We start from the raw sequence: 22,534 nt of genomic DNA on the forward strand, positions 1-22,534 counted from the left end.
TGCAATGCACAAAAGGGCCTGGCACATAATAAATGCTCAGTAAACAGTAGCCGTCATAATTTATTACTTAATTCGGGCAAGCCGCTGTTTCCGAGCCGGTTACCATCAGCCTGCTTCAGACCCAGACGCTGGTGGCCAAAATCTGGCTGGTTTCAACACACCCAGAAGTTTGAATTCAAAGGTTTTGGGGAGGGTTGGTTAAGCTTCACTGCGAGTTATTTGCAAAGTGTCCAGAGGCTCCAACCCAGCCCTAGCGGCTGGTTCTTCCAGGCACCAGTGTCTGGACTAAAGAGTGCAGGCTGTGTGTGCTGGAGAGCTCGCTTCTCCCAGATTATTGACAGAACAGCCAGGTAGGGAATGGAATTCTAGCCCTTCCTTTTTAAAACAAAGGTCTGTGGCTGCAGTCGAAAACCAAGCCTGGCTTGGCCACCGAGGCAGCTCAAATGGCACTCAGCCTGCAATGCAGAAAGGCCAGGTTTGGGCAGCCCAGGACTCTGTTCTAAGCCTGTCACTATAAAGGAGCCCTCAGCTACCTGAGCTGCCCTCTTGCTGTAGAATGTTCCAGTTGGGGTGACTGCATGTGAAATACGGCTGGACTCTGTAATTGGTGTCAGAATCGTCCTTGGGAGGTAGGCAGGGCATCGTGGGACACAGCCAGAGAAAGATCACATCTCTGCTCCGAGCAGACCCCCACCCCACCTGGATGAGCCCCAAATTCTGGCCATCGATTGACTGAAAGCGAGGACGGAGCCAGAGAGCTTGGAGAGGAGACAGAGAGGAGGAGGAGGAGGCCAGTGTGCTTGGGGCTTTATCGGGGGGCCTGGGAGTCACCTGTGCTACTGACAGAGGGACAGAGCTGTACGGTTTTTCTTTCCACCTCTGCTGTGTAACCTTGGGTACGCTGTTTGCCCTCTCTGGGCCTTTTCTGCCTACTCAGGGAAAGTGAGAGAGTTGGCCTGTCGATGAGCTGTGTAAGATGACAAGTGGGTTTTTCCACGGCTGTCCCCACAGCACCCGGCTCAGTGACTGGCACCGTAGACACCCCTGTAAATAATTACTGAACGATGATGCCCCCCTCATCCCTTCTCCATGCAATTTTCCCAAAGGCAAGCTTTTGATTAGAGAATCATTCTATGTCGGTACAACCTGTTCCTGACGCAAGAAACAGTCGGTATGTATCTGATTTTAAAAAGCATTGATCTGGCCTGTTTGGATCCTAATGAGGCAGAGACAGGGAGAGGCGCCTTCATTCCTCCATCTCTCTCTGAAACTGCTTTTCCGCCGTAGTGAAGCTGACGGCTACAGCAACCCAGGCCGCCACCTCAGGCCCCAAAGCCAGGACTGCAAGCACCTCCAGGAGGGGGTGGGTAACAGGAGCAAGTGGGGCCGGGGGAGGTCACGGTGAACTGGACAGGGACTTTCCCACCCACAGGGCAGAGCCCACCAGCACCCGCCCATCCCTGCCGAACTAAGTACAGCCTGGTCCAGCCAGCTCACAACATTTTTTTTTACAGATGAAAATCTAGATTTTTTAAAATGTGAAATCACCTGATTTTAAAGGGTTGACAACTAACTCAACAATTAAAAGGGAAAAACGACTGGCTGAGGCAGAGCTTTCTGCAGGCTAGATTCGATCTGGCCCTGAGGTCTAGGGGGTCTTGGATGGGAAGCTAGTCCAAGGGAGAAACTCAGCCCTTCCCCTAGGGGACCCATCAGTCTGATGGTAGAGACACAGCTCTGCCTTTGGAAATCCCCCAGTTCTAGGAGGGAGACTCAAAAAGAGACAAGATTCTTCTAGATACTTCTAGAGCAGATGGATTTCTGTTGACTAAGACAGCAGTCCCTAGGAAGCCACGGGATGGAGGGTCCACCCAGACAAACTGAAGGTGAGCTAGGGCAATAGCTCGCCTACCTTCCTGCAAACGCTTGCAGAAAAGGCCGGATGTGGGTTGATAGGGGCAGTGGTCCCTGGCCGGGGAGTGCAGCCAATGCAGAAACCCAGAGACAGGGCAGAGCAAGGCCCTGGGGTGGGAGGCAGGAACACCTGGCACTTGAACCTGGCGGAGAGGCAGCCTGGGGAAGTCTGAGCCCAAAAGCCTCCCAGGGATCACTCAGCACCATGGTTCCAATACACAGAGGGGAAAATAGAAGTTGAAAGAAGGGAGAACCCTGCCCAAGGCCATGCAGTGTGTTGGTAACGCAGACAGGACAGGAATGAAATTGCAGGAGACCAGGCTGGGGATGGGAAGGGGGCCACGGATCACACCGAAGGGGACAGCTGCTCAGCAGTTTACACGGACAAGGAGCCTGCGGCTGATGACCTCACCCCCACCCCCTTCCTGATCTGTGAGCTGGAGCCAAGTAGAGGACACCATCTCCAGCCACGGCTGCCCTTTGAATTAACCTTTAGACTGTGCAGATTAAGAGTTCCATCCATCTCCTACACAACAGGCTCCAGAAGTCTGAACCCGGTGAGGGGTGGGGGAGTGACTGTGGTCCAGAAGGGGCTGGAGACTCCCTGAGAACTGGGAAGTTGGCCTGCCAGAGCTCAGGGCCCTGGGGTGGAGGGCAGGAGGGAAGATGCACTGAGCAGCCCCCATGGCCAGCCAGGTGCCTGGGGCCACAGGTTTCGTAGACATCGTGTCCTGGATCCTCTTCAGCAAGCCTGGGAGGCCAGGACTCTTAAGATCCATTTCACAGATGAGGGAACAGGGACTTGCCCCAGGCCCGTCCCAGACGTGGGAGCCAGAGGCTACTCTGTGATTCTGCCTTTTTAGAAAGGGAAACCCAGTGGGGTCACACCCCTACTTGGAGCCTTTCCATGAGCCCTGGGATCATGAAGTCAGATCCCACATCACGTCCTTCAAAAAAGTTCTCAACTGAAGTATAAAACGCATCCAGGTGTGGAACTTAAGTAAACAGCTGCATCTGCGTCTCACTGAGCTGTAGCCACGAAAGGTCCACTCATACCCAGGCACAGGCCGTTTCCAGCACCCAGAAGCTTCCCCATGTGTCCCTTCCCAGTCAACACTACCTCCCCAAAGAGGTAACACGACTCTGACTTCTGTCACTATCCATTCATTTTGCCTTTTCTGGACTTTCCTAGAAATGGGATCAACGAGGATGGGGACCAGGGGCAGAGAGTGTTTTCCAGAGACGGAAAGATCTCTCCCGTTCCTCATGCTCTTCTGGCCAGGGGAGATCGACTCTCCTCCAGCAGAGCAGTGCGGTCTGCGTCCCCTCCCCTGGAATCTGAATGGACCTTTATGACAGCCTCAGTGAACAGGACACACTGTAAGGGATGCTGAGTGACTTGAGAGACGATCACAACAATGTCACACACTCACTGGGCTTCCTCCAGGCACCTGCTCTCGGATCCCAGCCAGGAGGGGCTGGGGAACGACTCCAGAGCCTGCTGGTCATGTGAGTGATGATGAAAGCAGATTCTCCATCCCCACTGAGCCACCTGCTGATGTCCTGCTGAGCAGAGACAGGCCAACCCGGGCCCCCCTCCGCACGTCCTGCCTAAATAGCATCTTACAAGCAAAATAAGTGATTGTCTTGTTTTATGCCACTCAGTGTGTTGTGTATTTATACAGTAACCGATACCTGCAGCATGGTCCCTAAAAAGATTTTCAGCAGAACAGCAGTGTTGACGTGAAGTCTTTTACCCTCGTCTATAATGAAAGACTGAACTCGAACTGGCTTAAGGGGAAAAAAAGGAAGAAGGATATATTGGTTCTCATAAGTAATCTGCTCAAAGGGGGTCTTGCGTTCCTTTGCTCCGGCTGCTCTAACAAAGTACTGCTGTTCCTTGGGGCTGAAACAATAGGGCTGACAGTTCTGGGGGCCTGAGGTCCAAGTTCAAAGTGCTAGTGGGGTTGGTCCCCCTGAGGCCTGGTCTGGACCTCTCCCCTTCGCTTATAGAGGGACTTTTTCAACCTGTGTCTTCATGGGTCTTTCTTCTGCGTGTCCCCATCTCCCAACGTGTCTCTCTTTTTTTAAAAGTTGTTTTTATTTTTAAGTAATCTCGACACTCAACAATGGGGCTGGAACTCACAAAGCCGAGGTCAAGAGTCCTGCGATCTACCAAGGGAGACAGCCGGGCACCCCCCTAATGTCCCTCTTTAATAAGGACCCCAGTCACGTTGGAGGGATTAAGTATGACCTCAACTAATTGTATCTGCAACCCCACCTCCAAATATGGTCCCATTCTGAGGCTCTGGGGCTTAGGATTTCAACGTATGAATGGCGGGGGTGGGGGGTGGCCACATTCCAACCTATGACAGGGCTGACTTCAGGTCCAGGCTCTTCACCTCTCCGCTTTGCTTTCCCAAGTTTGGGTCATTCTCTGGTCCCCTGTGGTGGCCCAAAGCTCCAGGCTGTCAGCTCTGGGTCTCAGGGACCAGCAGAAAAGAGAACAGCCTCTCTGCACAGCCTAGTTCCCTTCTGTCTCATAGCCTCTGATCAAGGGATTGGGCCATGGAACCACACTGAGACCCGTCACTGCAGGCAAGGAAGGCCATGCTTTCGGTGGTCAGCCTGAGTTCCCTGCAGACTCCTGAGCCCAGCGAGGGGTGAGCATCACAAGTGCAATCCCCAGGAGAAAAGAGCCACACAAGAGGCGTCCGGCATGGAGAGAGGCCCGCTTGGACACGTGGCCCTGGCCAGGAAACAGAAAAGAGCAGGGGAGTGTGGAAGGCTCTGTGCCAATGTTCCCACAGCCAGGAGCCAGTCCTGCAATCCCCGGCCCCCTGGGTCACATTCTCGTCCAGAGAGCAGCAAGCTCCAAACCCAGCCCTGAAATTATGAGAAAAAATAATATTTAAAGGCACTTATTAAAGATACTCAGAAGGCCCTTCGAATGTCAAACAGCTGTGAGCAAACCCTAATTTGATGATCTACGTGTTAATGAATCCCAGACATGCAGATTAAATTCTCTTTAAATCGCACGTGGTTTTAAAAATGTATTTCTCTCCGGCGTGTCTGGTTCGAAACAAGGTTAGCCAAACACCTGTAAGGCAGGTCGGCCGAGCGGGGGATGGATCTAGCAGGAGCTGAGGACAGGCCTGGCTCGGGGCCTCCGGGAGCTGGCGAGGCAGATGAAGGCAGAGATCCACAGAGAGACACATTAGCGCCAGCCTGGGCCGGCACAAGCCGGGGCCTGCTCTGAGGGTAGCTGGCTGTGCGCACTTCTCCCACTTCACAAATATTTACTGAGCCCTGATGGTGCACCAGGCACCCCCCAGAGGGCTGGGGAGCCAGGGGCGAAGAGGAAGCCACAGACCCCACCTCCCAAAAACATCCAGGTGAAGGGGACAGACTGTGAAGAGGGAGGGAGGTGACAAATCAAGCTGGTTTCCTACTACGACAGAGCTATTAAGGGAAGGCACGCAGCAGTGTGATGGGAGAAGCAGGTGGGGAGCAGAGAGATGGGGGACAGGAGGTTGTCCAAGGAAAGGAGTGAGACACAGAAAGGCTGAGAAACACCAGGGGCAAAGGGACCAGTGTCAGAACCGGCCGGATCCATTCAGGAATGAAAGCAGGCGGAGAGAGCCCATAGCAGGAAAGGAGCCCATCCATAGCAGGTGCACACAGCAGAGGCGTGGCCGCTGAACAGCCACACACTGCCCCTGAAGCCCTTAGTGCCAGGAGACCAAGGCGAGAGTCAGAAAAAGAGATCTGTCAAACATCCACCAGTACCCTGGGAGGGGGCAAGGCGGGGCAGGGGCGGGGTGGGGCGACTTCCATGGCTCAACCCCAGGCTGGTTATTTCCTGGAGTCCCCTTCTGGAAAAGTCCTCAAGCCGCACGCCCAGGGTCCCTGCACCTTCCTGTAGGTACGTCATTCCTCAACAGGATGCCTACCAAAATTAGAAACTTACCCGCCCAGGAAGCAGCCATGCATCTGTGGCAAAAACGCGTCCCAACCAACACACAGAACGCCATCCGTTGCCGTGGCCGGGTGGGAGGGGTGAGGACGAGCCCCTCAGTAACAAAACTTCCGGAAGTGGCTACGATGGCCAGTGACTTAGGTGTATTAAGTCCCGTATCTGACACTCCCAGCAACCCCGCAATCTCGGTAAAACACGCAAGCGCGGGAGGCGGGCCCTGTTGTCCCTCCGATACGGAGTGAGCAGACGTGTGAGTGCGTGAGCGAGTGCCCTGTGCCTCGGAGTGGTGTGTCAGCTGAGCAGGGACAAAGTCGACAATAGAAGCTTCAAAGGCCTGGCCAGTGTGTTTTCTACACCCGCAGGTAGGACTCCGCCCCCCACCCCGGACGCCCCACCCCCTCTGGTCAAGGTGAGAGCTGGCCCCCATCACTTCCACAAGCTGCGCGTGGCCAGGGACAGGTGCCCACACCCTGGTGACCGCAGGACAGATCAGGAGCTCCGTGGAGCCAGCCGAGGGAATGACAGAGGAAGGTGACTATGACTCTCCCGGTCTCCCATCTGTTTTTATTTCTCTCTGAACCTTGAAAGACAAGGGTTCCAGAAAGTAGCTCCTGCTTGCTGGTGGTGACTTGAAGGGACCCCAGTTGCTTCTCAATGCCCTGGTCCCGAGTTGCTGGCAGCTGGACTGCGCTGGGAGAGGCTTTAGTGGGGAGGAGCTCTTGCAGGGGTACAGGGAAGGCTGGGGAGGGAAGGCTCTCCAGGCCACCCACATGTGGGCACTGATGTCACTGGCTGGCCCTGAAACCCCAGCAGGCCCTGGGCCCTCGGTTCCCCTACCTCTTGTTTCCCTTATCCCCTATTCCCTTGAGACCCTAATAGATGGGGTCTCCCAGCCCCCATCACTGGGATTCGGGGAGAACTGGCTGCAGATAATGTCTGGCCCACCTCCCGATCTGATACCCTGAGACGGAGAAGCTCTAGGCATCCTCATGCCAGTCCAGCGCTGTCACTGTCTGGCCTCTTGCAGTCACAGGGTCCCCGCTGTGTCGAGGGCATACTCTCCACCTTTGGGATAAGGCCAGGCCGGAGCTAAATCCCAGCACCTCCATTCTCCAGCTGCCTGACTGGGACAGGTCGTTTCTCCCTTCTGGGCCTCAGTTTCTTCATCGGCGCAATGGGGACAGGAGCGCCCCATTGCTGGCCTCTCTAGGGAGAGTCTGAAAGCACCCCCTGGCATCTGAGTTTACCTTACTGAGACATCAGGTGACTAGTTAATTGTCTGTAACACACACCCACCCCCAGCATGTAAGTTCTGTGACAGCAGGGCCCAGGGCCCACCAAGGGCCTAGACCTGCACCTGCCTTTAGGTAAACACTGAAATAAAACATTTGCTGAACAAGAGTGTCCCTCCCGTGAAGGAGGTAGATGTTCTTTCCATATGCTGACCAGGCAGTCGGAGCTCAGAGGAAGAGCATTGGAACCGGCATTGGGAACTGCAAACCCTGTGCTGTTCTGCTTCCATTCCAGGCTCGCCCTCGGGCGCAGGAGATTGCACCTGAGAAAGGACAGTGCACGGTGAACCGTGCACGCACATTACAATCCAGTATCACTGGGGATGGCTTCCACACTGTCCCAGAGGCTCTGGGGGATCTCTGGCACATGGCTGTTGGAAGCTCTGCTGCATGCTGGTCCCTGGGGAGGAAGCTGGGGGGCAGGCGGGGAGACCCCCGGAGGAGGCAAGGGCAGGCCAGATTATGACCTTGGCTGGGGAAGCCTTCAGCACGGCGGCAGGGCTCCCGGGGACATAGGGAACTTGTTTGGGAGTTCCACACACCCTGAAAGTGGGAGTCACCACCCTGCCTTGTCTCAGCAGCCTCTGAGACTAACACAGGCCATAAACTAATCAACCTATCACCTCCCAGGACCATGGGGAAACTGAGCTCCAGGAGGCCTGGGGAGGGATGATGTACCCAAGGTCACACAGAGGCAGGACTAGCACTCTCTTGACCCACCTTCAGGGACACCGACGGCACCCCATAATAGGGGGAAGCAACATCAGGCTCTGCAGGAATGGCTGGGAGCACGCGCCCTGCAAACCCTGGGCCAGCCCTGCGGGACAGGTGCCCCTAGACCTAGAGACCCAGCTGTGCCCAGGCCTTTGGCTCTGCTGCCCCCTGGTGGTCACTGGCTTGCATCTCCCTCTCGCGTCCCTGGCGTGGATCTGGACTGTTCCTGGGCCAAGGGAACAGACGGGATATAGGGAAAGGGGGGGCCAGGGAGGGAGAAACTGGTAAGAGGGAGGTGAGAGAGTGACAGGGAGAGATAGAGGCTTGGTCTTCTCCCTTTATCCCACCCATCTCCAGACAGAAAGAGATCCTGGCAGGGAGAAGGGACGCCAGTCAGCGTAGGGGACAGGAGACCATAGGACTCCAATCCCAGCTGGGTTTTTTGTTGTGTTTTGTTTTGTTTATTTTTGTTTGTTTGTTTGTTTGTTTGTTTTGTTTAAAGATTTATTTAATTATTTGAGAGAGAGAAAGAGAGAGAGAGGCAAAGGCAGAGGGAGAGGGAAAAGCAGGCTCCGGACAGAGCAGGGAGCCGGACGCAGGGCTAGATCGCAGGACCCTGGGATCGTGACCTGAGCCGAAGGCAGACACTTACCCAAAAGAGCCACCCAGGCGCCCCCTTCTGGGGTGGATTGTAAATGACAGCAAATCCCCGGCATTCCTGCTACCCACGAAGAGTCTGGTTCTCTCCCCTCAACTAGGCGTCCTGGACTCATTTTGACCAGTAGACGGCAGCAGAAGTATGTTTCCAGGGTGGGTACTGAAAGGTCTGCAGCTTCGCCTTCACCTCCTAGAACACTCTTTGGATCCCAGCTGCCTTGTGACCCAGCAAAGAGGTGTTCCTGCAGACAGCCTAGCTAGTCCTCAGCCAAAATTGGCACAGACGGCTGCCATGCAAGTGGGCCACCTTGGACACTTCCACCCCAGCAGGATCATGGCTGCAGTGAGGGCCAGACCCCTGAGTGGAGCAGAACCCCACCAAGCCCAGTCAACCCACAATCACGAGAGATAACAAATGACATAGTTATTTTAAGCCACTACATTCTGTTGTCTTATTATACAGATAGAGACAACCAAACAGCTTCACCCCTAGCAACTGTGCGACCTTGGGCTTGTCACTTGGCTTCCCATAGTTTCAGTCCCTTCATGCAGTAACAATGCCTAAGAATAGGTATGGGATTAAATGGGATGGTGCGTGCAGAGCACTGAGTACCCAGAACCTAGTAATAACTGACAGGGACTGAACATTTCCCGAGAGCCTGGCCGGGTGCTCAGCTCTTGGTGCTCACCATCTGATTAAACCCTGCGGCAGCCGTCTGAGGGACTCAATTTCACAGAGGGGGAAGCAGGTTTCCCCGGTAAAGACTCCCAATTCACAATAAGAAAAACAAAGTGTGGAGAGATAAGTAACTTGCCCAAAGACCTCATTTGGTAAAAGAGCCAGAATTCAAATTCACATAACTGGCACAAAATACAAAAGCCATCATCTCCATCATCTTCATCATCTCCTTCACCATCATCTCCACCATCTCCCTCACCCTCACCATCAGCTCCATCATCATCTCCGTCATCTCCATCACCATCATCTCCATCATCAGCTCCATCACCATCATCTTTCTCACCCTCACCATCAGCTCCCTCATTATCTCCATCATCTTCATCATCTCCATCACCATCATCTCCATCATCAGTTCCATCACCATCATCTCCCTCACCCTCACCATCAGCTCCATCATTATCTCCATCATCTTCATCATCCCCATCACCATCATCTCCATCATCTTTCTCACCCTCACCATCAGCTCCATCATCCCTCACCCTCACCATAAGCTCCATCATCCTCATCACCTCCTTCACCATCCTCTCCCTCACCCTCACCATCAACCCCATCATCATCTCCATCATCTTCATCATCTCCATCACCATCATCTCCATCATCTTTCTCACCCTCACCATAAGCTCCATCATCTTCATCATCTCCTTCGCCATCAGCTCCATTATCTCCTCCACCATCACCATCAGCTCCATCAACATCTCCACCATTTCCATCACCTCCATCATACCATCGTCTCCATTATCATCACCATCATCTCCAACATCATCACCATCTTCCTTATCATCATACTTACCATCAGCATCTTCACTATTATCTCCATCACTATCATTGTCAGCATGACCATCATCATCACCATCACCATCAATGTAGTTACTACGCGCAGCAGCATACTGCTGTGTGTCTCCAGGAAACTGGTGGGACTCACAGCCAGGAAAAGCTGCGCCTTCTGAAGTGGGCTGTGCACTCAGTGGAGGGGATGAGGGATGCAGAGCTGTATCCTCTCTCTCTCTAGCTCCCTTCACAAGGCCCAGGAAATATGTGTGAGTCTTCACCCAACACATACTTCACTTCTGGGCAAAGCTTCCTGAACAGATGGGGACAAAAGCCAGGCTTTCCTCTCCTGGGCTTCCCTTCCCCCATCTCAGCTAACCAGAGCCCGTGGGCCTCCAAAAGGTGCCTCTGGCCCCTTGGCCCCACCTGTCTCTCTGACAGGCCCTGGACAAAAGGGAAGCCACATGCGACCAGCCCACATTCTCCAGTTCTTGGTCCTTCACACGTATTTCAGGAATGCCCCAGGGGCCATGTACTGGGCTGATTCTCACACTTATACAAACAAGTAGGTAAGAACAACCTTAAGAATCAGACAAGCCTGGAAGAAAGTAGCCCCCTCTAATTCCCAGGCATGTGCCTACAGGCAAGTCACCTAGCCACTCTGTGACCCATATAATGGCTATATCCCCAAGTGTACGCAGCTCCTTCTGAGGATCCTCCTCTGCACCCCTGTGCACCAGCATCCAAGGCTGAGTCTAGTGTGGACTGAACAGTGGGGCTTGTCCCAGGACTCCGTGAACTCAGGCAACCTGCCCTCCAGCTCCAAGGCTGATAGGCTGGGTCTGATGCCCTCAGCCACGCATGAGTCTCTCAAATTCTCTGGACCCTGCTTTCCCCGCTGTGTTCCCAACTCTGGCTCCTTCCAGGCTGCAGAGAAGGGGTGGCCGGTCATTCAGGGACCACTGGGAAATGGACCTCTCTTTTGATCACTGGGAAGTGGGTTTTGATCTTCACTGTCCCCCTCGCCTGATGGCCCCCTGCACAGGCACCTGTCACTATGGGCACACGACCTCAGAGAATCGGGCTCCACAGCTTCACTCAAAATCATTTCATCTCCCGGGACTTAAAATGACAACTGCCACCACTTGTGTCTCGGGCACAGTGCTAGGGACTCGCCATGTGTGTTCACCAAGTGTTTCTCGAGCACCTACTATGTGCAGAGCACTTCGCTGAGCACTAGGGAGAGAGGGGATCCCTGGCCTTGTGGAGCTAATTTTCAAAGAAGGAAATTGAGATAATAATGATAGAACAAATAATAATAAAAAGAAATAAATACTATGTGCAATAGAAGGTGAGTCCTTTCCCCAAATGGGGAAAGATCATGGATATTGTTAGGAGAATTTCCATTTTTAATAAAGCAGTCAGGGTGGGCCTTATAGAAAGGTGACATTTAGCAAAGACTTAGAGGCAGTGAGGGGATGAATGAAGCAGATATATGGAGAAGGTGTGACCCATGCAAAGGTCCTGAGGCAGGAAGGAGCTGCCACGTTCCAGAATAGCGAAAAAGCCAGAATGCCTGGGACAGGGAGGAAGTAACAGGAGACAGGGCCTTGTAAGGGCTTTGGCTTCAGGCTGGGGCCACTGCAGGGTGCTGAGCAGAGTTGTACCAGGATGTGACTCACATTTCAAAAAGGTCCTTCTGGCTGCTGTGTGGAGAGTAGACTTGGAGGGTGGAAGTGGGGAGAGCAGTGTGAGGAGGCTGCCTGGCAATGCGGGCAGCGAGACGATGGCAGCAGAGACCAGGTGGGGAGAGGCGTTTGGAAGGTAGGGCACTGACCAGACTCCCAGGCAGACAGGGCACTGCTTGATTCCAGCTTCATTGCTCCTCTGAAGGGGGGCACAATTATTCCCATTTTAGAGTTGACTCAACTGAGACTGAAAACTCAGGGATATGGCAGCCCCACATCGCTTCACAGCAAGTGGCGCTGCTGGTGTCCGGACACCACGAGAGATGAGCATGGGGCCTTGGGTGCAGGGTGGTTAAGGGGGCCGACACCTGGCTGCTCAGCACCCCATAAAGCGAGCTGGAGCATGAATTGATGGCCCATTAATGGCCCAGAGCTCAGAGCAGCCATGTCCTCCGCAGTTTATAAACTCATAAAAACGCCGTGGTCACGGCCACACGTCCCTGCCTCCTTTAGCTCAGAATGAATGGGCTTTCCTGGGGGAAGAGGCAACAGGCTGTGGGGGGGTGCACCTGATCTGGGTCAGGACCAGACTCCTGTGCCTCTTCCCTCTTTGTCACCTGCCCCGCCCCCACTTTCCATCCCTGCCTCCCTGCCCCAGGAAGCCTCTAGCTGGGGAGGACCAGGGAAGGAAATCTATGCCTGGCGACACCCACAAGGTGCCCAGAGCGGCCTGGGAGCATCACAGCATCCCCAGAAGGTTAGAATCATAGCCCCCATGTGATTCCGCTGGATGGACAAACTAACGGTCAGAGCAGTGAAGGGCATCACCCTACGAACCCAAGCCGGCATCCCTAGTTCTGCCCTCGGAGCCACACGCAGCCCCTGACCCTGGCTGCACAGATGAAAAGGGAGAAACATGCAGCACGATGTGTGTGTGCCAATGCAGGCCCCCCAGAGGTGACCCCAGCCTGGCAACACCCCGTCACACATTCATTTGGCAAATGCTCCCCGTGCACCGAGACATGGCTGAGGGCTTTCTGCACGTCAGGCATGGTGCCAAGCCCCCATCAGGTCACTTAATCTGCCCGGCGATTTTATGAGCGGTACACTGTATTCTTTTCCCTGACTTACAGGTGAGGAAAGCAAAGCACAGAAAGGTTAAGTAACTTGCCCAAGGTCACACAGCCGAGAAGTGGCAGAGCCAGACTTCAGCCTCCTGCGTTTCCAACCACACCCCACTACATCCCACTGCAGGCTTCCCTTCTTACCCGATCTGGGCTGCTCATCCCCGCAAGGCTCCCACTCCCTCCCAAGCACGGGACTCTCCGTCTAGGCCCCAATGGAGGGAAACAGGTGGAAGCCTGCCATGCTGGAGACCAGGTGGCTGGGGCCATCCCCACCCATACCCCCCAGGGTCTGGTAAGGCTCTCCTCCCACCCCAGGTGGCCCCGGGGTGGGGGCAGTGGAACCCCCTCCCCTAGAGTGACTTCCTCAGGGACACAGATATCCAGGGCCTAAGAAGACAAGATTCAGCCCACACCTGCGACAGGTGGGGTCTTGGCGCCCCCTTGTGTCCTTTCGCAGCCCTGTCGCTGGCCACACAAACCGGATAGGACGTGGCTGGGCTTCTAAACCCAGACTCAGATGTTTCCACGCTGCCTTCAGTCTTTGCTACATCTACGTGCCACCCAAACTCTTACTGACTCCGTACATTGTTCCTTAAATCAACGCACTGTTTTGCTTGGCTTCATCCTAGGCAAAAATTACTAGGAAATCCCGAGTCTGACGTGCTGTTGTGTTTTTGCATAATACAATTTATCTTTTTTTTAAAAGATTTATTTATTTATTTGAGAGACAGAGAGAGTGAGCTGGGAGAAGGGGCAGAGAGAGAGAGGCTGAGCAGGAAGCCCTGGACCCCGAGATCATGACCTGAGCTGAAATCAACAGTCAGACGCTTTCTCGACTGAGCCACCCAGGCACCCCTCTTAATGCAGGAATAAACAAAATCTCCAAACTTATTTGCATGTCTTGTAAAATTGCCCCCCAACTTGAATTTTAGGCAGCCACTGCTCGTTCAAGAGCCGATTGCCTCCTTTGGCGGGTTAGGCAGTGAGGGTGGTGTGGCTCCTGTAAGCCGAGGAAGTCGGACATTGCCCCTGTCCTCACCAAACTCACGGCCAAGTGGCAGAGCCAAACATTAATGGAAGAGTTGCAAAAATAGTTTAAAAATTATAACAACAATGTTATTAAACCACAAAACTGGCTTGCTGGAAGGAAGTAGGACACACTAGAAATACTAGAAAGCCCACAATAAGAGGATTTGGCCTGGGAGGAGAAGTCAGAGAGGGCTTCCTGGAGGAGGTGGTGATTGAGCTGAGATCTGAAGGAAGAGCAAAAGTCAACTAGGGGAAGAGGGAAGGAAAGAGTGTCCTGAGCAGAATGACCAACATTGACAAGACCCCTGAGCCTCTCCCATGAGTTCCTAGACCCCACCTTGGAACCTGGCTCGCTGCTCATAGGCGGGGTGGGATTTCTGCCTGTGTAGACTCCCTTCCTTTGTCGTCCTTGCCTCCAGCTCCAGCCTCTCTTCTGCCCACATCCCCAGCACTGTCCAGACATTTGGTCTCTTTCCTTTTCATACCTGTACTCTGAAGTTTGGTTCTCAGGACCCCTCCCCCATTTCCAAATCAGAGAAATAATTTCATAGATGTCAAGTTACTTTTCCAAAGTCGCACAGCTTGGCAAAGTCAGGATTTGCACCTGGACTCCGAGGCTGTGCGCTCTTACTACATCAGGCTGCTCTTCAACAGCCTCCTAACCCTCACTCCTGTGGAGCTCCTATCGGGACACCTGCAAGCAACGCTTGACTTGCTGAGCCGATGTGGGCAGGTTACTGCCCCTCTCTGAGCCCCAGTCTCTCCATGTACAGTAATACTGCTAACATGTATTACTTCTCACATTGACTCTTCGAAGTCCCCACTAGCGTTACTCCCATCCTATAGATGAGGAAACAAGCTCAGAGACGTTTACTGACTTGTCCAAAGTCACAAAACTGGTAAGTAGCAGAACATCATAGAACTTTCACAGAGTTCCTTTCCCATAAGAATGTTCTCAGTCTGACTCTCCCAGAGAATCCCAGCTTGTCCCTGGAATGTCAACCCACATCTGGCCCCCCAAAACTACCCAAACATGCTGCCCATGTTAGTCTATACCCTGCTCTCTGGAGACCATGATGTTTTTCTCTCCAAAGAGGCAGGGGCCCAGGATGCTGCCTGCCCCCCCCGACTGCCAGGTCCATGGTGAGCTAAGCAGGAACCCTGGTGTCTTGGAGAAGCCCACCGCTGCTCCCTAGGCCACCCGTGCAGCTTCCCTGCAGCCCTGCCTCCCAGAGATATACTGACCCATTTAGAGACCCTGGGGAGAGCATTTTCTCTTCCTGAGCGGTCTCATTCTCCTGGCCTTCAGTCAATACAGGGTTTGTTCCTGGCATTGGAAAACATTTAATTGCTGTCTCCATGGCCTTCTGTCAAATCTGCCTTCACTCCCAGGCTCTGCCAGGGTCCCTTTGGGAGCCCTGAGGCAGCTGGGCTGAGCTGCTCTGGCCGAGGGCAGAGTTAAGACTTGAGTGCAGTTCTGGTCAGGGTCTCCTCCGCTGCCCCAGGACATTGATGCAGGAAGAGAATATGCAAACCCTCTGACCAACACTGGGAATGGGCCTGGGCCAAGTATGCTGGCATGGCCCCTTTCCAGCGAGAGCCCCCAGTCTGATGGGAAGGACCGAGCCTCTGCCTTCAGGGAGCCCCAGTTAGATGCAAGAAACAAAGCTTCTGCATTTACCAGACTCAGCCTTGAAGGAAGCGGACACCAAGATGAAAATCGCATTAAAAACAAAGCTACAGAGAGAGAAACCAAACAAAGGTCCAGGAAACAGAATCTGGGCCATGAGAGGTCAGGTTTGGACAAGAGTTTGGGATGAATCACAGTTGGCTGCGTGTAGGAGGCGAACACTGTGGCTGTATTTTGAGCAAGGGATTGGCCAAGAGTAGAGGGGAGGTTCTGGGAGAGGACTACTCTGCCCAAAAGCCCAAGCTTGGGATGAGCTGGGTAGCTGGGCCATTGGGGCTCAATCTTAGACTGTCAAGGAAGAGCTGGGTTTTACTGAGCACTTACTATGTGCCGGCTCTGTTCTAAGGGCTCCACGGGCATCATTTCTCATGGTTCTCATGGCAACCCTGTGAGCCAGGTGCTACCATATCATCACCGCCACGTTCAGGTGGAAAACAAAGGCACAGAGAGGTCAAGTAACTTGCCCAAGGTCACAGCAGGTAAGTGGCAAAGTGAGGAAGCTTCCAAGGAACAACCCAACATAATCTGTCTGTGTCCCAAGAGGCCCCTAAAGCCCAGAGAGGGATGGCAACTTGTTTGATGTCACATAGATACCTAGTGTCTGAGAGGTAGAGCCAGAATGTGAGCCAAGGTCGGAGCATCCTGGAGTGCAAGGCTGGGAAGGAAGATCCGGAGCGTGGAGACCAACCCTCTCTGTCCCTCATGGATCCACAGAGCGGGTCGAAGCGGGGTAGGCAGGCAAAAGCAATGCAGAAGGCTCGTGGCCAGCAGGGAGCGAAGTGGCCACATTGTTGGTGAAGTCTCCGTTCCCCCGGCAGCCATCTGCCTAGGGTCAAAAATAGCATAGAATTAAATTTTCAGCACAGGCAAAAGATGAAAACAAGACACTTTGCCAAAGAAGATATTCCATTGGCAAACTAGCACAAGGCAAGGGGTTCCACATCCTGCGTCGTTAGAAGGACACCGGTGAAAACCACAGAGAGATGTCCCCGGGTGCCTGTCTGAATGAGCCCGACTTTAAAAAGCTGAGCAGATCCGGTGCTGGGGAGGAGGTGGAGGACCCCGCACCCTCGTGCCCTGCCGCTGGGAGGGCAAAATGGAACAGCCACTTTGTAAAGGTCTGGCAGTTTCTTTAAAGTTAAATTTACACCTACGATATGACCCAGCCATTCCGTTCTTGCGTATTTACCCAAGAGAAATGAAAGCCAATGTCCACACACACACACTTGTGCGGGCATGCACATCCAAGTTTTATTTAACCAGCCCCAAATGGGAAACAGCCCCCACGCCCATCCGCAGGTGAATGGAAGAGAGGAACCGCGGCGTACCCAGCAGATGGCAACAGAGGGTCGTCAGCAACAAAAAAGGAACAAACTATTCATAGACCGTGGATGAATTTCCAAACGATTATGCTACAGAGGGAAGCGAGACAAAATGAGCACGAACTGTACCATCCCCTTTATAGAAAACGTAGAAAATGCAAGCTCATCTCTAGTGACGGAAACCGACCAGCGGTGGCTAGGAGACGGCTGGAGGACACGGGGCCGCAAGGGGGCACAGGGAAACTTTTAGGGCCGATGAGTGTGATTTTGGTGATGATTCCCACAATGTCATATGTATCAGAATTTATCAAATGGTACGCTTTAAATATGTGCCATTTACTGTGTATCAATTATATCCCAATAAAGCTGTTGAAAAGAACACACCAGGAGACGCCTGGGTGATGGAGCGTCTGCCTTCGGCTCCGATCATGATCCTGCGGTCCTGGGATCGAGCCCCGCATCGGGCTCCCTGCTCAGAGGGAAGCCTGCTTCTCCCTCTGCCTGCTGCTCCCCCTGCTTGTGCTCCTTCTCTTCTCGGTCAAATGTTTTAAATTTTTAAAAATAAATAAATTTTAAAACCCAGCCCCGAGCTACAGAGAGATGACCCTGAACTAGAGAGGTCTGAAGCGGGGGCACCCTCTTCAGATCCTCAGGGACTCCCCAGGTCCCACATGACCCCAACCTCCACCACAGAGCCCAGGATTTCCGAGGGGGGCTTACAGGTTTATCAGTGCAACCCCTTTTGGCAGAAATCCACTGCACCATCGCTGTTTCCAGACTCAGCCCATGGGGCACTGGCAACCCACAGGGCATCCCCACCCGGCCGGGCCAGAACTATGGTCGTTGTTGCTAAAGCACTCCACGGCCCAGAGCTGGATGCCCACCTGGTCCAGGCCCGCTCCGGTGACCAAAAAGGCCTGGGTCATTCTGTCTTCCATTCTCTGGCTGTAAATGGGTGATAATGTCAGATGCTTTCTGAAAATGCTTTCGAGAAACTCAGCTCAATCGAATTTCAAACCGCAAAGGGAATCCAGTGGTTCACATAGCTGTGAAGCCTGGTATTAGGTCCGGTCAGGCCAGGTTTGATCCAGCAGCAACTCAGGGGTATGATCAAGACACTAGTTTCTTTCCACCTTTGCTCTCTGCCTTTTGAAGTAAGGCCTTCTCCCTAAAGTTGGCAACCCCTGTGATCCTCGATGAGGGCCAGCCGTGGGTCAGCTGTTATAGATGTCCTTGTTCATTCCCTGCGTGAACCAGAGGGCTTCTCCGCCCCACCCCCACCCCCACCATATTCCCAGCCAAGCTAGTGTGTAAGCATCCTCCAGGGGGCAGCATCATTGCCTAGACAGGTGTAGGTATGAAACATCCCACAGGAACTAAAACAAAGGGCATATTCTGGGGATCCCGGCAGAGGAAGGAGATCGGGGTTGGGGGGGATCTGAGGGAGCGTGGGAGGGAGGGCAGAAGCAGCGGCCAGAACTGACCACAGCCAGGTCTCTGGCCAATCCAACAAGGATCCTGGGAGCGGATGGAGGTTTCCAATTGGTGGGAAGATGGTAGCTGAGTCAGACAGGAACCACGCTCAGGACTTGGATTGTTAAACGTGTCGGGAAGGGTGTGTCTGAGAACAGAGACGCGTATCTGAAGCATCACGTGCGTCCCTGGACAGTTTTATGGTAAAATTCATTTCATCTTAATTTTTGAATCGCTAATACATTTGCAGGCTTCAAAAACCAAAAGGCATTAAAAATGCATATAGTATAAAGTTCTCCCTGTACCCTCCCCCGTCCCTCATCAGCCCGTTCCCAGCACCCCTCCCCTGTAGGGGGCCTCTGTTCACAGTCTCTCGTGTGGCTCTCTCCAGCATTTCTTCTGCATACCCATGCCAATGAGAACATAGCTTTTTGGCCATGCCCCTTTGGGCACAAAATGTAAAATATTGAAAGTGCTGTCTTTCCTCTTAATTGTTTTTTTCTCTTGACAGTGGCATTCCATTGTATGCATGGGCCATAGTTTAACGAGTCAGTCTCTTGTACCTGGGCATGACTGTTTCCAGTTTGCTGTTATAAACAAGGCAGTGGTTTGATGATAGAGCAACCATGTCATGTGTGTGCAGGTTAACTCTTCAGAGGTGGAGGTCAAAGAGGGAGAGGAAGAGAGAGAGAGGATCTTTTTTTTTTTTTTTTTCCAATTTATTTATTTTCAGAAGAGAGAGAGGATCTTAAGCAGGCTCCATGCCCAGCACATGAGCTCAATGCAGGGCTCGATCTCATGACCCTGAACTCACGACCTGAGCCAAAATCAAGAGTCCAACGCTGAGCTGACTGAGCCATCACCCAGGTGCCCCCCACCTTTTTTTAAAGATTGTATTGGTTTATTTGACACGGAGAGAGAGCACAAGCAGGGGGAGCAGAAGAGGAAGAGGGAGAAGCAGGCTCCCCACTGACCTGGGATCCTGACGTGGGGCTCCAACCCAGGATCCCGGGATCATGACCTGAGCTGAAGGCAGACTCTTCATCGACCAAGCCACCCAGGCGCCCCTGAATCAATCTTTTAATAGCTTCTAGATTTTTGAGTTATAATTAGAAAGTCCCCACACTTGGAAGTCATAAAGGAATCCTTCCATGTCTGTTTCTAAGACATGCATGGCTTCATTTTCACATTCCTGTGTAATTTGTTTTACTATAAAATAGGAATCCAGAATTTTTTTTTCTAGTTGTCCCACACCATTTGTTGAATAACTTGGCTTTTCTTCCCTGGGTCCGGGCTCTGACTCTATCAAATACTAAACACCCATCTGAATCTAGGTCGTTTTCTGGCTTTTCAGTTTTCTTTCATTGGCCCATTTGAGAATTCATGAGTCAAAACCACATTGTTTTGATGATTGAAGCTTCATACTATTGTCCTTTCCATACGTCCTCTCTTTTTTCTGGAGTTTTTCTTGCTGTGCTTACTGGTTAATGTTTTATAGAAAGATCAAGATAGACATACCTAGTTCAGCAAAAACTGTCGATATGTTTCCCAGGATCAAAGTAGGTTTATCAATGAGCTGAGAGAGAATTAACCTTTCATGAGGTCGCTTTCCCTCCCTGAGACATGATGTATCTTTCCACTTGTACACATCTTTTGGTCTTCTAGTAATTTTGTTCATTTAAGTGCTTACTGAAATAGAACACGTATTCAGAAAAGTCACCAGTCGTTAAGGGGATAGCTCGATGACTTTTCTCGAAGCGAAGAGGCCCGTGAAGTTTCCTCCCAGACTGAGAAGGAAAAAACGCCCTGCGCCCCAAGAGCCCCCACCCTGCTCCCTCCTCCACACCCACCCTCCCCTAAGGAGCTACTCTCCTCACTTTGGCCTTCATGAGCATTTCCAGGCTTCAAGTGTCATCATTTAAATCACACTGTACTGGGCGCCTGGGTGGCTCAGTGGGTTAAGCCTCTGCCTTTGGCTCAGGTCATGATCTCAGGGTCCTGGGATCGAGCCCCACATGGGGCTCTCTGCTCAGCAGGGAGCCTGCTTCCTCCTCTCTCTCTGCCTGTCTCTCTGCCTACTTGTGATCTCTGTCTGTCAAATAAATAAATAAAATTCTTTTATAAATAAAAAACAAATAAATAAATCGCACCGTGTTACTCTTTGGTGTCTGGCTTCCTTCCACACCGTGCTGGTGGGCTCCGTTCACGCTGTCACTTGGTTCATGTTCCTGACCATATAGTTTGTCATCACGTGAGTATGTGATAAGGTGCCCAAGCTTCCTACTTCTGATGGCTCTCTGGGTTGTTTCCAGGTTAAGACCAGTAGGGACGGTGCTGCTATGAACCTTCTAGCCCACATCTCTTGGTGCAAACATGAGTTCATTTCCTTTGGGCTCTCCTGGGGGTAGCATGGCTGGGTCATGGAGTAAATGTGTATGAGCTTGCCAGCATACCACCAAATAGTTTCCAAGGCGCTGGTGCCCATGTCCACTCCACTAGCTGTCTGCTCCAATCCGTTCTTGCCTTCCTCCTGGGCACATGGCAAGATGACTTCCCCCAGCATCCCTTGCGACTGGATTAGGTCATGTGATGCCGTGTGCTCACCTATGGCTTTTTTTTTTTTTAATGTTATGTTAGTCACCATATGGTACATCATTAGTTTTTGATGTCATGTTCCATGATTTATTGTTTGCATTTATTGTTCCATGATTTATTGATTTATAGTACTACATTGTATGCAGTACTCCATGCATATGTGCCCTTCTTGATCACCACCACCAGGCTCACCCATCCCCCAAGCCGCTCCCCTCTAAAATCCTCAGTTTGATTCCTGGAGTCCATGGTCTCTCATGATTCATCTCCCCCTCCGATTTCCCCCAATTCACTTTTCCTTTCCTTCTCCTAATGTCCTCCATGCTACTCCTCATGCTCCACAAGTGAAACCATATGATACTTGACTCTCTCTGCTTGACTTATTTCACTCAGCGTAATCTCCTCTAGTCCCGCCCATGTTGATACAAAAGTTGGGTATTCATCCTTTCTGATGGATGCATAATACTCCATTGTATCCATGGACCACATCTTCCTTATCCATTCATCTGTTGAAGGGCTTCTGGGCTCTTTACACAGTTTGGCGATTGTGGCCATGGCTGCTATGAACATCGGGGTGCATATGACCCTACTTTTCACCAAAGATCCTTGTTGGGGGCCCATGTGTCCTTCCATGTTCACAGAGGGAGGCTTCTTCCACTCCCTTCCCCTCCCCTCTCTTTAGAACCCACAGCAACCCAGGTCACCCATTCAAACAATGACAGTGCTCTACGAGGTGTCAGAGAATCATACTAGCAGGGATCTGTCTTCTAGAAACCCCCACCAACGAAGCAGCTCACCTCACAGTGCCTACAGGTGAGGCAAGTAGACTCCTACCCTCCAAGTCAGCTTACGGGGGGTCTTCTTGTTAGGAGTTGGATGTATTATTCTGTAACCTCAACAAGACAGGAATTGCCACCAGAAGAGGCGTACCAGTATGGGACACTGTCATTACCGTCAGGCAGTAGATGAGTGATTCATGGGGCTGCAAAGATTCTCTGTGCCTTTTACCTGCCGTAATCAGGAAAGAGAACAGAGGTGTGTTCCTCCGTGAATTTCATGGAAATTCCCCACCGTAGACACACCCACCGTGCTACCCAGAGCCTCGCTGTCCCTCCCTCCTTTCCCCTCCACTGTGGCGCACACACTCGTTTATTCCAAAGTGCCCTTCATTGTCTCCTTAAGTATTTTTCTGGGCTGGACCCCACACTGTCTACCACGATGGAGAGAGATGCTTATCTGCATTTGCCTGGGACACCTCTGTTTGGCTTCACTTTCCTTTGGCTCGGGACTCCAATCTGATGGCATTTCTTCATCTTGGCAAAGAAACCCACGTTTGCATATTGACGGACAGAGCAGTCTTTTCTGTTCTTAGAGAGTTTTTAAAAAATCTCTGGTAGGGGCGCCTGGGTGGCTCAGTGGTTTAAGCTTCTGCTTTTGGCTCAGGTCATGGTCTCGGGGTCCTGGGATCGAATCCCGCATCGGGCTCTCTGCTCAGCGGGGAGCCTGCTTCCTCCTCTCTCTCTGCCTGCCTCTCTGCCTACTTGCGATCT

The sequence above is a fragment of the Neovison vison genome, chromosome 2, assembly GCF_020171115.1.
Source record: "Neovison vison isolate M4711 chromosome 2, ASM_NN_V1, whole genome shotgun sequence".
Taxonomy (NCBI): Eukaryota; Metazoa; Chordata; class Mammalia; order Carnivora; family Mustelidae; genus Neogale; species Neogale vison.